Raw genomic sequence first — 14,705 nt, 5'->3', positions numbered from 1 at the left:
AAACATGAAACTGAATAAAAAAAAGATTATTAAAATAACTCAAAAGCTAAATCTTTGTTAATCAAAACTAATAAATACAGCGACGACAACAAAACACCAAAAGAATCAGAAATCCCCCAAAACCTCAAAGTTATTTTGACCCGCCACAACGCACACCAAACAAACCACGCATTAAATCGCAATATTCACATGCAGCTGAAACCGCTGGCAATGTGTTCATGAGAGGAGATTTCAGTGGAAATAACAGGCTCTTACACACCTGAAAGCTGCAGCAGTGAAAAGGTAAGAGAAAAGCACACCGTGTTCAAACAACACACCCGTATCATAGACCATTACCATTCCAGTTAACAGCTTTAATAGGGGGGCAGCGTATCAATGAACACAGACGACACTACTTGAAGTTATGGGGTCCAGTTATTTCAGAAACAAACTGCATGCCAAGCGAAATATACTTTCAATCAGATTTTTTGTACATAGGATTGTAGAATGTATTTGCTATGTTTTACTACAATATAAGTAAAACAACACTATTATTATTATTATTAGTAGTAGTCGTAGTAGGATGATTATTGTTGTTATTAACATTATTTTAGTAGTAGCATTGATTATGACTACGCAGTTCATATATATATATATATATATATATATATATATATATATATATATATATATATATATATATATATATATAAAATATTGTGCTATGATTTGAGTGTACAGTTAAGTAGTATTGAGGACCTGTTTGTGTTCTGCGTCTTTAATGACGCTTTCCTCACCGCAAGCCCTGTGACGTAGCAGCCTTGCACAGCTACAGGGTGCGTGTGTTCTTGATAGAGGTGAGACAAGCAGCTTACAGCGAATCGAATGAATGCTTTAGTTTTCTATTATAATATATATATATATAAAATAAAATCTGCAATAAAAGTACTATATTCCACGGAGAAACCTTGCCTTCATTATGAACTACGCGAACACCTACAAACTCTCCCGGCTTTCACTGTGCTAACAATATAATCATCTTCAGAAACGTAGACTTGTGATTGTCGTTACATCACTACAGAATAGGTTACACGTTTCAATATAATCATCTTCAGAAACGTAGACTTGTGATTGTCGTTACATCACTACAGAATAGGTTACACGTTTCAATATAATCATCTTCAGAAACGTAGACTTGTGATTGTCGTTACATCACTACAGAATAGGTTACACGTTTCAATATAATCATCTTCAGAAACGTAGACTTGTGATTGTCGTTACATCACTACAGAATAGGTTACACGTTTCAATATAATCATCTTCAGAAACGTAGACTTGTGATTGTCGTTACATCACTACAGAACAGGTTACACGTTTCACCCGTGTGCGTGTTTAAAAAGTATGTTTATTTGCGTATGTTGATCGGAGACATGGAAAAGTAAAATTAACCTGAATACTGAATATGAATTGCTCAAATAAAAATGTAAATAAATAAAAGATGAAATTACTTAACTAAATAAAATCCTATTCACTCTGTTATCTACATAACAATATGATTCCACACTGAGCCAAGCTGTTTGAGACACGGGATCAAGCTTTGTAAAGATCCAGTCAGATCCTTACTGTGGTAATGATTGTGAGGTAGCTGTTTTTACAAATGACTTTCCTTGTTTTGTTTCTCCTATCGTTTAGCGGACTGTCTCGTATGAATGGTTTGAATTTCACATTTATTAGGACGTGTCAACACTTTACAGTGCTTTAGTATTTAAAATGGCAAACATTATTTTAAAGAGTACGGGGTTAGTTAACTCGTTGAGTTTGAGATTTTAATAAGACGATTCCAGTTTAGGTTTTGTTCCAATTCTAACTCCACAGTTGTGCAGCATCACAACACCGCTGCTAAACTGCTGTCATGCAGCCGCTACTGTGATAATCCAGCGCTTTACACATCAGCCACTAACTAGATGAAAATTAAACTTTTAAAAACCGTTTGCATGCAACAGACGTGAAGATATTAATATACGGAATCCACTCCAGGTAAATCACTTTAACTCAGAATTCATGTTTTAACCGAACGCTGTGCTAATAGACGGAATAGGTCTGTATAATGACAATGATACACACCCGTCTCTTGAATGATATCATCTGCAGTACAATAAAAATATCAATACAATAATACAATAGTTTATGTTCTGGCTTCGATTTATACCAGCGCGTCTACTCTTCAGTGCACGTTTCAAACATTTCATTCATTTATTTATTTATTTTACAATCCCTTTTCTATTTCTCTGATGCATTCAGTACCCAAAACCGACTGGACTTGAAAAAGAAAACGAGTTGTGCTGCTGCACCCGAACCCTGTGAGATACATTGATAAAATAAACTGCTTCACACGATCAGTCACTTATAAGATTCAAATTAAAATTGACAAGTACTATTGCATGAAGCAAACAATAATACATGCAATACACATCATCAATTAGAATGATTTCGTTTAACTGTGTTTGCATAAAGACCCAGGATTGCACTTTTAATTATTGAAAACATCTGATTTGAATGTTTCCTTGGCAGGTGTGAGCAGAGCTAAACAATGCTACCCAAAGCACACCCAGGCAAATTCCATCAACCAAATGAGTGTTTATGCTGCCACATATTGAATTGAATACAATTCTACAGTATATATATATATATATATATATAAGAATTCCTGCTCAAATGACGCTCGCATTTAACTCATCAAAACAGACTTAAACAGAATAGAAAATATATGAATACAATCATCTGCAGTAAAACAAAACAAATATAAAAAAGCATTAAATAATAATAATAATAATAATAATAATAATAATAACAAGAACATTGGTCACATTTGACATTTTAACCCTGTATCACGGATATTTGTAATGAATATATTCACAATATTTGTTCATATATTTCATAGCAGTGTATAACAATACATTGCAATTTAATCATACAGATTTGCTGAGTTTATTTCCTATAGACAGTAAACTCCTTCTAAAAGAAGCAACTATAAGGCTGATATGTTCAACGTGGGCTATTGAGGAAACTGCCTCCTTAATTATATATATATAATTTAAAACCTGTTGGGACACAGGAATTTCAAATATATACATGCTGCTGTTGTTTTTTTTTTTATGGATATTTAGTAATGCACATACAGACACATACATCTAGATCATGTTTTAGGAAAGTCTTACCTTACACTCAAAGCAGTGCCAAAGTGTTCTCCTCCCCGGCTGGAAACGCGCTGACAATATGACGCTCAGTTTAGACATGATATGATATACTGAGTATGATGGGTGGAGACAAACAGCACAGCCAATGACTTCATACTTTACACAGTGACTGTCACTCCCATTTTAAAAAGGTGCACTAAGGAACAAACACATTGCTTCTGATTAGGAGCTGATTACCATAGTGATTTATTAGTCAGATATACTTAAATCCAAATAGTTCAGCTAAAGAGGTGTCTGCTTTGCACTTGTGTGAGGCTCACTGCAGTGTACTTGTGTGAGGCTCACTGCAGTGTACTTGTGTGAGGCTCACTGCAGTGTACTTGTGTGAGGCTCACTGCAGTGTACTTGTGTGGGGCTCACTGCAGTGTACTTGTGTGCGGCTCACTGCAGTGTACTTGTGTGGGGCTCACTGCAGTGTACTTGTGTGGGGCTCACTGCAGTGTGCTTGTGTGGGGCTCACTGCAGTGTGCTTGTGTGCGGCTCACTGCAGTGTGCTTGTGTGGGGCTCGCTGGAGTGTACTTGTGTGGGGCTCGCTGCAGTGTGCTTGTGTGCGGCTCGCTGCAGTGTGCTTGTGTGCGGCTCAAAGCAGTGTGCTTGTGTGGGGCTCACTGCAGTGTGCTTGTGTGGGGCTCACTGCAGTGTGCTTGTGTGCGGCTCGCTGCAGTATGCTTGTGTGGGGCTCGCTGGAGTGTGCTTGTGTGGGGCTCACTGCAGTGTGCTTGTGTGCGGCTCACTGCAGTGTGCTTGTGTGGGGCTCGCTGGAGTGTACTTGTGTGGGGCTCGTTGCAGTGTGCGTCTCACTGCAGGGTGCTTGTGTGGGGCTCGCTGGAGTGTGCTTGTGTGGGGCTCGTTGCAGTGTGCTTGTGTGCGGCTCACTGCAGTGTGCTTGTGTGGGGCTCGCTGGAGTGTGCTTGTGTGGGGCTCGCTGGAGTGTACTTGTGTGGGGCTCGCTGCAGTGTGCTTGTGTGCGGCTCACTGCAGTGTACTTGTGTGAGGCTCACTGCAGTGTGCTTGTGTGCGGCTCGCTGCAGTGTACTTGTGTGCGGCTCACTGCAGTGTGCTTGTGTGCAGCTCACTGCAGTGTGCTTGTGTGCAGCTCACTGCAGTGTGCTTGTGTGCCTGTTGTCTTCTATTTGAGAGAGAGACAGAGGTATCATTAGGATGTGAGTCCCATCACTGTATACAGCAGCTTATTAATTACATACAGTATAGAGGTGTGATTATTTTTTTTACAATATTTGCACAATTCTGTAAAAAAAAAAAAAAAAAAGTTTATTTTTTGTATGATTGTTGTATTGAGGGTGCTGTGTGTGGAGTGCAGGTTTATTTAATTCCAGCAAGTGCTGTGACGGTGCAGCCTATCAGAGAGGCTGTCTGTGCTGTTGCTAGGTAAAAGTGAAATGAGACGGGGAGCTGAGACGAGCAGCCTTTAGCAGCTGAATTCTTCACGTTAAACTTGTTGACTGTGAGATTTTAAAACGTTAGACAACACGGATTTGTATGAATACACAAGCTTTTACAATTCTTACTGTTACAGTTTTGCTGCACCAGAACATTGTTAAAATAAATTGCTTACATAATCAATCACTTATTCAATAACATTGTTTTAAAATAAATTTGCATGAGACAAACATTGAAAACACAGAATGAATGATAATTGTCTAGCTTCACAGTGTTTGCCTAAAGACCCAGCATTTCCCTTATGACCCAGCATCGTGTGTTGCAGTATTGAAAACATCTGATTTGATGTTTCCTGACAAGCAAGGCTGTGCAAAGAGCTAGATACAACGCAATACAGCATAGAATTACAGAAAGCCTTTCTGTACTGTTCCATAATTCATCTTTTAATTCTATATTTTGTAGCACCAAACCAGACTCAAGCAGCCCCCCTGTGGTTTAATAGCTACGGCTGTTTATATGATACAGTGTCACCAAACACTGTTCAGACAGCTGCTTTAAATTTCAGTATCCATGGTTTTTATATGCAGGCACTCTTGTATCTGACCACCCCTGCTGGTTTGTGGTTCTTGGGGTGGGACATTTGTGTCCCATGTTACCCGACTCAGACTGCCTGCTTCCTGACTGGAATCCCTGAGTGGATAAGCATCCCCTCTTCCAAAACGGACAGTAGATTTTAATAAGGAAGCCGTCCCACAAGTGCAATGGCACTGCAGTCCTTATCCATGTATAATGCACAATGACTGGGTGGGATATCTGCTCTTCATTGCACCCCTTCAGTGGGTTTCTCAATGGTGACTGTCCAGACAGGGATCACACTGAATGCTGTACCAGTCTTGCCACTCCCGATGATCTATTCAGGTTAAGAACATGGTTTCAAATCCCGCTGCCCCCATTGCAAAGCCAGTGGAGTTCGACCCTGGGGCTCTATTTGGACCTAATTGCACCGTGTATCAGTATTGCTAATTCTGTAGAAACCAACTTGCTCAACACATGACCTGTACTGGAACCCTGTTGCCATGGAGACATTCAAATCTCACTAGTTTGTATCTACAATAACAACAGGTGTGCGCTGCAGCCCTCGCAAACAAATCAGATGTTTTAACTACTGCAACGTGAGCAGCTCAGTTAAAGAAATAAAAAAAACGAAACCAGTGCAAAGTATATTTCAGGCTTGCTTATACAAACACAGCATGATTGGTGCACTTCATATATTTTCTTTATTTTGAATCCCCTCTGAAGATACAACTCCATCCAGCACCCCTCTCCCCCATGCTGGTGTGCAGGTATGAGAGTCACTCAGGGCTCTCTGTGCCTCTCCCCCATGCTGGTCTACAGGTATGAGAGTCACTCAGGGCTCTCTGTGCCTCTCCCCCATGCTGGTCTGCAGGTATGAGAGTCACTCAGGGCTCTCTGTGCCTCTCCCCCATGCTGGTCTGCAGGTATGAGAGTCACTCGGGGCTCTCTGCGCCTCTCTCCCATGCTAGTCTGCAGGTATGAGAGTCACTCAGTGCTCTCTGTGCCTCTCCCCCATGCTGGGCTGCAGGTATGAGAGTCACTCAGTGCTCTCTGTGCTGGACAGTGTTCTTTCTTTGTTCTTTCAGAATTATTGTAGTCATCCTTTTAAAAAGCAAAATATAACAATGTAATGATAAATAAGGACAGCGCTGCCAGAATTAAAATGCAGACCTCAGGGACTAGACTACTCCTGTAACAAGTACTGGGACAGAAGCATTATCTGATAATGTACTTCTGTATTAACACATCCATAACTTTGAATACACAAAATAATCAATATGAAGCTAGAGAGCTTTATTATTATTATTATTATTATTATTATTATTATTATTATTATTATTGAGATGTATTGCTTTTTAATGTTTTTATTTTTGTTATTGTTTTACTGCAATCGATTGCATTCATATATTTTTCCTTATACAGTCTGTGGCAGAGCAAGTGCCCTGCCTGTAAATAGTGTGTGTGTGTGGGTGTGTGTGTGTGTGTGTGTGTGTGTGTGTGTGTGTGTGTCTCAGTGTATGTGTGGGTGTATGTGGGTGTGTTTTGTTGGTGGTTGGCAGGGATGGGGTTAATTCCTGTCCCTGCCAAAAACGTGTGAGAATGTGGCTGCTCCCAAATGGAATAATTGTTGTGAATTGGGAACAGCCACATCCTGTAAGAAGAGAACCCAACGCTCCATTAGAGAGACACTACCAGGGAGCTGGAACAAACGGAAGGTACAGTGTTTGAGCCACTTGTAAAAGTATATGGGTTTGTGAGAGGGAAACCGCTTAGCTGCCCAGTATAGTTTAGAATTGAAGCGTTTAGTTAGCACTCCTGGAAGGAGTTAGGTTTTGGCTTTGTTTATTTTGTTTTGTGTTTAAAATAAGATACAGGCCTGCCCTTTTTAAAAACCTGCCTGTGCTTGTGGAGTGCTGTTCTTTTTTACACAAAAAGACAAGTGAAGACAGTCCTGCATGTGGCAAAAACACCCTGGTTTGTCACACAGCCCTTTTCTGTTTAAGCCTGATTTGGGGTTAAATGCTGGGGTAATTTGATCAGGAATTCTTATAAAAAAATATATATATTGTAGAATTAACTTCCATTAGATATGTAACATAATTAAAAGTCCTTTAGTTGATGGCATTGGCCTGGGTGTGCTTTGCATCCAAATAGTTCAGCTAAAGAGGCTCACTGCAGTGTACTTGTGTGCGGCTCACTGCAGTGTACTTGTGTGCGGAACACTGCAGTGTACTTGTGTGCGGAACACTGCAGTGTACTTGTGTGCGGCTCGCTGCAGTGTACTTGTGTGCGGCTCGCTGCAGTGTACTTGTGTGGGGCTCGCTGCAGTGTACTTGTGCGGGGCTCGCTGCATTGTACTTGTGTGGGGCTCGCTGCAGTGTACTTGTACGAGGCTCACTGCATTGTACTTGTGTGCGGCTCACTGCATTGTACTTGTGTGCGCCTCACTGCAGTGTACTTTTATGCCAGTTGTCTTTTCTATTTGAGAGAGAGAGAGGTATCATTAGGATGTGAGCCCCATCACTGTATACAGCAGCTTCTTAATTACATACAGTATTAGAGGTATGATTTTTTTTTTTTTTTTTAACAATATTTGCACAATTCTGTAAAAAAAAAAAAAAAAAGTATTTTTTGTATGATTGTTGTACTGAGGGTGCTGTGTGTGGAGTGCAGGTTTATTTAATTCCAGCAAGTGCTGTGACGGTGCAGCCTATCAGAGAGGCTGTCTGTGCTGTTGCTAGGTAGAAGTGAAATGAGACGGGGAGCTGAGACGAGCAGCCTTTAGCAGCTGAATTTCTTTAATTAAATTGGTGAGTCTGGTATTATAAAACGTTAGAGAACACAGATTTGTATGAATAAACAAGTTTTTACAGTTCTTACTATTACAGTTTTGCTGCACCAGAACGTTGTTAAAATAAATTGCTTTACACGGTAAATCACTTGTTAGATGACATTTTAAATTTTGTACGAAACTAACAAATATATATTGAAAACACCTAATCAATTATAATTATTTTGTTCCTCAGTGTTTGCCTAAAAACCCAGCATTTCCCTTATGACCCAGCATTGCGTGTTGCAGTATTGAAAACATCTGATTTGATGTTTCCTGACAAGCAAGGCTGTGCAAAGAGCTAGATACAATGCAATACAACCTAGAATTACAGAAAGCCTTTCTGTACTGTTCCATAATTCATCTTATTTAATTCTATATTTTGTTTTGGAAAATGAACTGCAGAAAGGACCAAAGAAATTCAAAACCATCACTGTGGCACCAAACCAGACTCAAGCAGCCCTCCTATGGTTTAATAGCCACGGCTGTTTATATGATACAGTGTCACCAAGCACTGTTCAGACAGCTGCTTTAAATTTCAGTATCCATGGTTTTTATATGCAGGCACTTTGTATCTGACCACCCCTGCTGGTTTGTGGTTCTTGGGGTGGGACATTTGTGTCCCATGTTACCCGACTCAGACTGCCTGCTTCCTGACTGGAATCCCTGAGTGGATAAGCATCCCCTCTTCCAAAACAGACAGTAGATTTTAATAAGGAAGCCGTCCCACAAGTGCAATGGCACTCCAGTCCTTATCCATGTATAATGCACAATGACTGGGTGGGATATCTGCTCTTCATTACAACCCTTCAGTGGGTTTCTCAATGGTGACTGTCCAGACAGGGATCACACTGAATGCTGTACCAGTCTTGCCACTCCCGATGATCTATTCAAGTTAAGAACATGGTTTCAAATCCTGCTGCCCCCATTGTAAAGCCAGTGGAGTTCGACCCTGGGGCTCTATTTGGACCTAATTGCACCGTGTATCAGTATTGCTAATAATGTAGAAACCAACTTGCTCAACACATGACCTGTACTGGAACCCTGTTGCCATGGAGACATTCAAATCTCACTAGTTTGTATCTACAGTAACAACAGGTGTGCGCTGCGGCCCTCGCAAACAAATCAGATGTTATAAATACTGCAACGTGAGCAGCTCAGTTAAAGAAATAAAAAAACAAAACCAGTGCACAGTATATTTCAGGCTTGCTTATACAAACACAGCATGATTGGTGCAGTTCATATATTTTCTATATTTTGAATCACCTCAAGATACAACTCCATCCAGCACCCCTCTCCCCCATGCTGGTCTGCAGCTATGAGAGTCACTCAGGGCTCTCTGCGCCTCTCCCCCATGCTGGTCTGCAGGTATGAGAGTCACTCAGTGCTCTCTGTGCCTCTCCCCCCATGCTGGTCTGCAGGTATGAGAGTCACTCAGGGCTCTCTGTGCCTCTCCCCCATGCTGGTCTGTAGGTATGAGAGTCACTCAGTGCTCTCTGTGCCTCTCCCCCATGCTGGTCTGTAGGTATGAGAGTCACTCAGTGCTCTCTGTGCCTCTCCCCCATGCTGGGCTGCAGGTATGAGAGTCACTCAGTGCTCTCTGTGCCTCTCCCCCATGCTGGTCTGTAGGTATGAGAGTCACTCAGTGCTCTCTGTGCCTCTCCCCCATGCTGGTCTGCAGGTATGAGAGTCACTCAGGGCTCTCTGCGCCTCTCCCCCATGCTGGTCTGTAGGTATGAGAGTCACTCAGTGCTCTCTGTGCCTCTCCCCCATGCTGGTCTGCAGGTATGAGAGTCACTCAGGGCTCTCTGCGCCTCTCCCCCATGCTGGTCTGTAGGTATGAGAGTCACTCAGTGCTCTCTGTGCCTCTCCCCCATGCTGGGCTGCAGGTATGAGAGTCACTCAGTGCTCTCTGTGCTGGACAGTGTTCTTTCTTTGTTCTTTCAGAATTATTGTAGTCATCCTTTTAAAAAGCAAAATATAACAATGTAATGATAAATAAGGACAGCGCTGCCAGAATTAAAATGCAGACCTCAGGGACTAGACTACTCCTGTAACAAGTACTGGGACAGAAGCATTATCTGATAATGTACTTCTATGTTAATACATCCATAACTTCTAATACACAAAATCATGGGTGACAAAGAATCAATATGAAGCAAGAGAGCTGTATTATTATTATTACTATTATTATTACTATTATTATATAGTAAAGGCATGACACCATGTGTCAGAATGCCTTTATTACCCCTTGCTTGATTGATTTATGGCGTCTACACTCCTCCCCTTCCGTTGATGCGTTTGACCCAACTAGGTGATTATCTTGGTGAATTAACTAGCGAACTTACACCCGATGAATACAGATGGTTACAAGACTAATACAGGTCAAACGTGTCTTAATTATGAAAATTCCAAAATAACCGACCTCGATTAGTTCAAAACTTGTGCAGACAAGCACTATATGATGATCTGTTGAGTGAGTAGATTTACACATTTGTTGAAGGAATATCGGCATCGTTGTGTGACGATACATTATTGTCCCCTAACAAAGTCAGTTTAATCATTATAGATGATTTAACACTAGAGCCGCCGCGGTTATACTCATACCTCAAACCACCAGCGGCAGTCAATATGACAGCTACATTTTAAACAACATCAATATTAAAATGAAAGACACATGATCAGATACAACTCCAAAGTTTTATTCAATCACGTCATATCAAACATCTGCACAGCCGAAATACTGTCTTTAAATCTGGATAAGGGCGTCTAAGAAATAAATAATAATATTAATAGTAATAAATGAACAATTAAGCATAAAAAGGGTTTATTTTCTAACCACATATAAAGCACTACTTCAAAAAATGAAAAACTATAATAAAATAAACATTTCAAAAGAAACTAGTGTGTAAACAGGGATATGTACATACAAAACTGTAAAACAATTATTTTTAACTTAAAACAAAAGTAGCATATGTTTCCTCTTGCCTGTGTCACTGGGTGCAGCACTGAATCCAGGCTGAGCTGCAACACTCTGCTTTATAGTTTTCTAATCAAAATGTTTCTTCTGAAGCACTGTGGCTTCAAAATGAAATCTCTCCTACTGATATTTTCCCTGGTGCATTCCTTGTACAAAACAAATTAATTGACGGCTTCCAGGTCCAGTAGAGATAACAGGCTTGTATAAAAAATAGAATACTGTAGGTTATGTTCAAAATAAAAACATGCATTGTAAAAGGTAGTTTTGGCGGTTCTAGGTGGGCAGGATTATAACATCCTTATTTTCATTATCCTGCCTTTCAAACGCTGTTAGGGTATTTAATACATGTATTTAGAAAAACGGGCAACTGCATAACTCGGACACGCAGAGTTTTTAAATTTGAAAACCTCAACCTGTCAAAATGACTGCCATGGCGGTTCTAGTGTTAATGTAGTGTTAGTGTATAAATGTTTTGAGGTTGTTTGTTCACCGTCGACGTACAATGCTATAAAGTTGGCTTTAAGGTGTTTAAAGTTAAAAGTTTTTTTATATATCATAGCCTCCACTACAGGCATCATAATCTGTTAAGCCAATAACCACACTTTGGTAGCTGTCCTAGGAACATATTCTCTTGATTACAGACTCGGCTTCCCCTAGGAAAACTATAAACCTTTACAACTACTCTTTCAATGGGTTATTTATTATTATGTTATTTGTTTATTTAGCAGACGCCTTTATCCAAGGAGACTTACAGAGACTAGGGTGTGTGAACTATGCATCAGCTGCAGAGTCACTTACAACAACGTCTCACCTGAAAGACGGAGCACAAGGAGGTTAAGTGACTTGCTCAGGGTCACACAATGAGTCAGTGGCTGAAGTGGGATTTGAACAGGGGACCTTCTGGTTATAAGCCCTTTTCTTTAACCACTGGACCACACAGCCTCCTATGTTTAAAGTTAAAAGTTTTTTTTTTTTTTTATGTATCATAGCCTCCACTACAGGCATGGATTTAGCCTTAAGTCATCAGGGCTTCAGCATGGCCTAGTTTTACATACAAGGTTTCTAAAAGTTCAAATATGTGGCTGCTTCTAGTAAAAGTGTGCCTTCTTTCTAGACCTGTATTGGCCCCTGTGGGTCCTTCACATCCACGTGTACCAGAACATCTTTGAAAAATAATCCTGCTGTAAATTGAGACTCCAATGTCTCCTTGCTATAGCTGAGCAGGACCTCTATAAGGCTTCTGTAGGGGTATGTTTTACTGCTTTGACTAATTAGCCTTTCTCCTAAAGTCACATCACCTACCTGACTAGCATTGTCTACATCCATCCCATTGGCTTTAGTAATTTTGCACGAAAGCCTTCAAAGAGTATTATGGTAATATAAAATTTGAGGGGTGCTGATAGTGGAGGTATTTCCACATACAGGCTCTTATCTATACTTGTTTGGGTGTATGGGACCGTAAATAAATCCAGTTCGTATTTCACACATTCTTGAGACATGTAGTGAACCAGTGCCATCATTTAAAAGATGTTTCTAGTTTTCTTTTTTGAGCTCTGTGGCGGAGTGTCCCGCCCCTTTGTTCCTAAAACCTCGTGAGGATGCGTGACTGATCAGCTACTGATTATTTAACTAGCTGACAGTCACGCATCCTTACTAAACTCGTGCAGACTGTGGCCGAGGGGTAATAAGATAATTAATTAATTTAATTAAATAATTGCTAGTTAACCCCTCAGCCAGAATATAAAAGCCTGCGCTCAGGGAAGAGTGTACAGAGGAGAGTACGAGAGAGCGATTTAAAACCAAAACAGTTGCTAAGCGTGCTGGTTTATATACCAGCACGATACTTATTTGTTTGGCCAACGTGCCCTTTTATTTAGTGTGTTGTGTTTGTTTAAATCTTTTGTTTATTATTTAATAAAAACACTGAGCGCCGTTTCACCCGCTACTTCCTGAGTCTGTGTTTCTGGTCTGACGTCACCCCTGTTCACAAGCTCTTTTTCTGCTGGTTTGTTGGTTTATTGCTGAGTGGCTGGTTTCGTGGTTATCAGGCTTATGGGAGGTTACGACATTTGACACCAAGTATCTTACAATATTTTTAGCGGCCGATTTAAAATGAGGTTTAGCTATTTCAGAACCTCGTCTAATTTAAAGGCTGTGTTTTTCTGAAAAGACCTTGTGATCTGGATGACTTTGTGGTGATGTCAGACCAGGAAGAGAATGACAACAATAGGCAAGTACTGCGGGGCGAGACACAAATGCTCTCGTTTCCTTATTAAATAAAAAGGGTGAAACAAACCAAACACTTTTAAACACAAAACAAAGCAAATGACATGACGGCCAAAATAAACAAACACAAAACAAAAAAACCGTGCAGTTACAGCGATTAGCTCAGTAGCAGTTGTTTCTCATATACTGTATTTTTAGTTCTTGCTTGTAACGTTCCTCCTCTGAACACACTAACCTCGAGTGAGCAAAAGCTGCTTCTTTTTTTGTGCCGGGACTCAATTGCTTATTAATCATTCAAGCGAGTCCGGGCACAGTCTGCACGTGAAATGCTTGGGCATGGAAGGCAATTAACCTTTCCCTGCAGACTTTAAACACCCGTGCCCAAATACAATGTCAGATTCGCATGTACTCATATAATATATATATATATTCTAAGCACACTCTTAAGCTCAGGGGAGACGTTCAGGAGGACATAGAGATGTTTCTAACCGCTAAGTCCTAAAACATCCAATAAGTCAATCTCATAGACTAAAACATAAGTCATATACCTTATAGCACTACATCAATATAAAAGAGATTCAAAATATGCTTACCTTCCAGTATATGGAAGTATAGTATAGAATATAATGTAAGGACAGGAACTGTTTTTTAAAGACAAAGACTTTTAAATACGACCCTATATATATATATATATATGCACTGTTTATTATTATTTGTATTATTGTTTGCGGCGCGTGACTGATCAGCTAGCGATTTATTTAGCTGGCTGACAGTCACGTATCCTTATTAAACTTGTGCAGACGGTGACCATCTCCTGAGTTAATTCGTTGAGTAATTGTTGCTAATCGGGAGATGGTCACTGTATATAAACCTGCAGCTCTCTACCCTCGGGGAGAGGGTATTAGGAGGGAGAGCGCAGAGGGTATTAGGAGGGAGAGCGCAGAGGGTATTAGGAGGGAGAGCGCAGAGGGTATTAGGAGGGAGAGCGCAGAGGGTATTAGGAGGGAGAGCGCAGAGGGTATTAGGAGGGAGAGCGCAGAGGGTATTAGGAGGGAGAGCGCAGAGGGTATTAGGAGGGAGAGCGCAGAGGGTATTAGGAGGGAGAGCGCAGAGGGTATTAGGAGGGAGAGCGCAGAGGGTATTAGGAGGGAGAGCGCAGAGGGTATTAGGAGGGAGAGCGCAGAGGGTATTAGGAGGGAGAGCGCAGAGAGAGAGAGAGGGGAGAGAGAAAACAAAACTTAAAAATAACTGCTAAGTATTGTGCCGGGGGAAAACCAGCACGCTTATTTGTTTATTTCTATTTGTTTGGCCTTCAGAGTACAGATGTCAGGACTGCCCAGTCCCTGACCACATTCCGGCGCCTCCTTAAGACTCACCTCTTCAAACAGCACCTGTAGAACTCCTCTGTTTGTATCCTGGGACACTATCACCCTTCATGTAAATGTGCTTTATTCT

At 40.8% G+C, this 14,705-nt stretch overlaps 1 protein-coding gene across 1 annotated transcript in view; it reads right to left on the bottom strand.

Moving 5' to 3' along the window:
- Window positions 1-14,705, bottom strand: part of LOC131707034 (putative C-type lectin domain family 20 member A) — a 118,423-nt gene that overhangs the window by 21,471 nt on the left and 82,247 nt on the right. The gene's annotated exons all lie outside the window — the stretch shown is intronic.

Source organism: Acipenser ruthenus, chromosome 38, assembly GCF_902713425.1.
Source record: "Acipenser ruthenus chromosome 38, fAciRut3.2 maternal haplotype, whole genome shotgun sequence".
Lineage (NCBI taxonomy): Eukaryota > Metazoa > Chordata > Actinopteri > Acipenseriformes > Acipenseridae > Acipenser > Acipenser ruthenus.
Note: the sequence above shows the minus strand (reverse complement) of the source record. Positions and strands in the feature narration are given on the sequence as shown.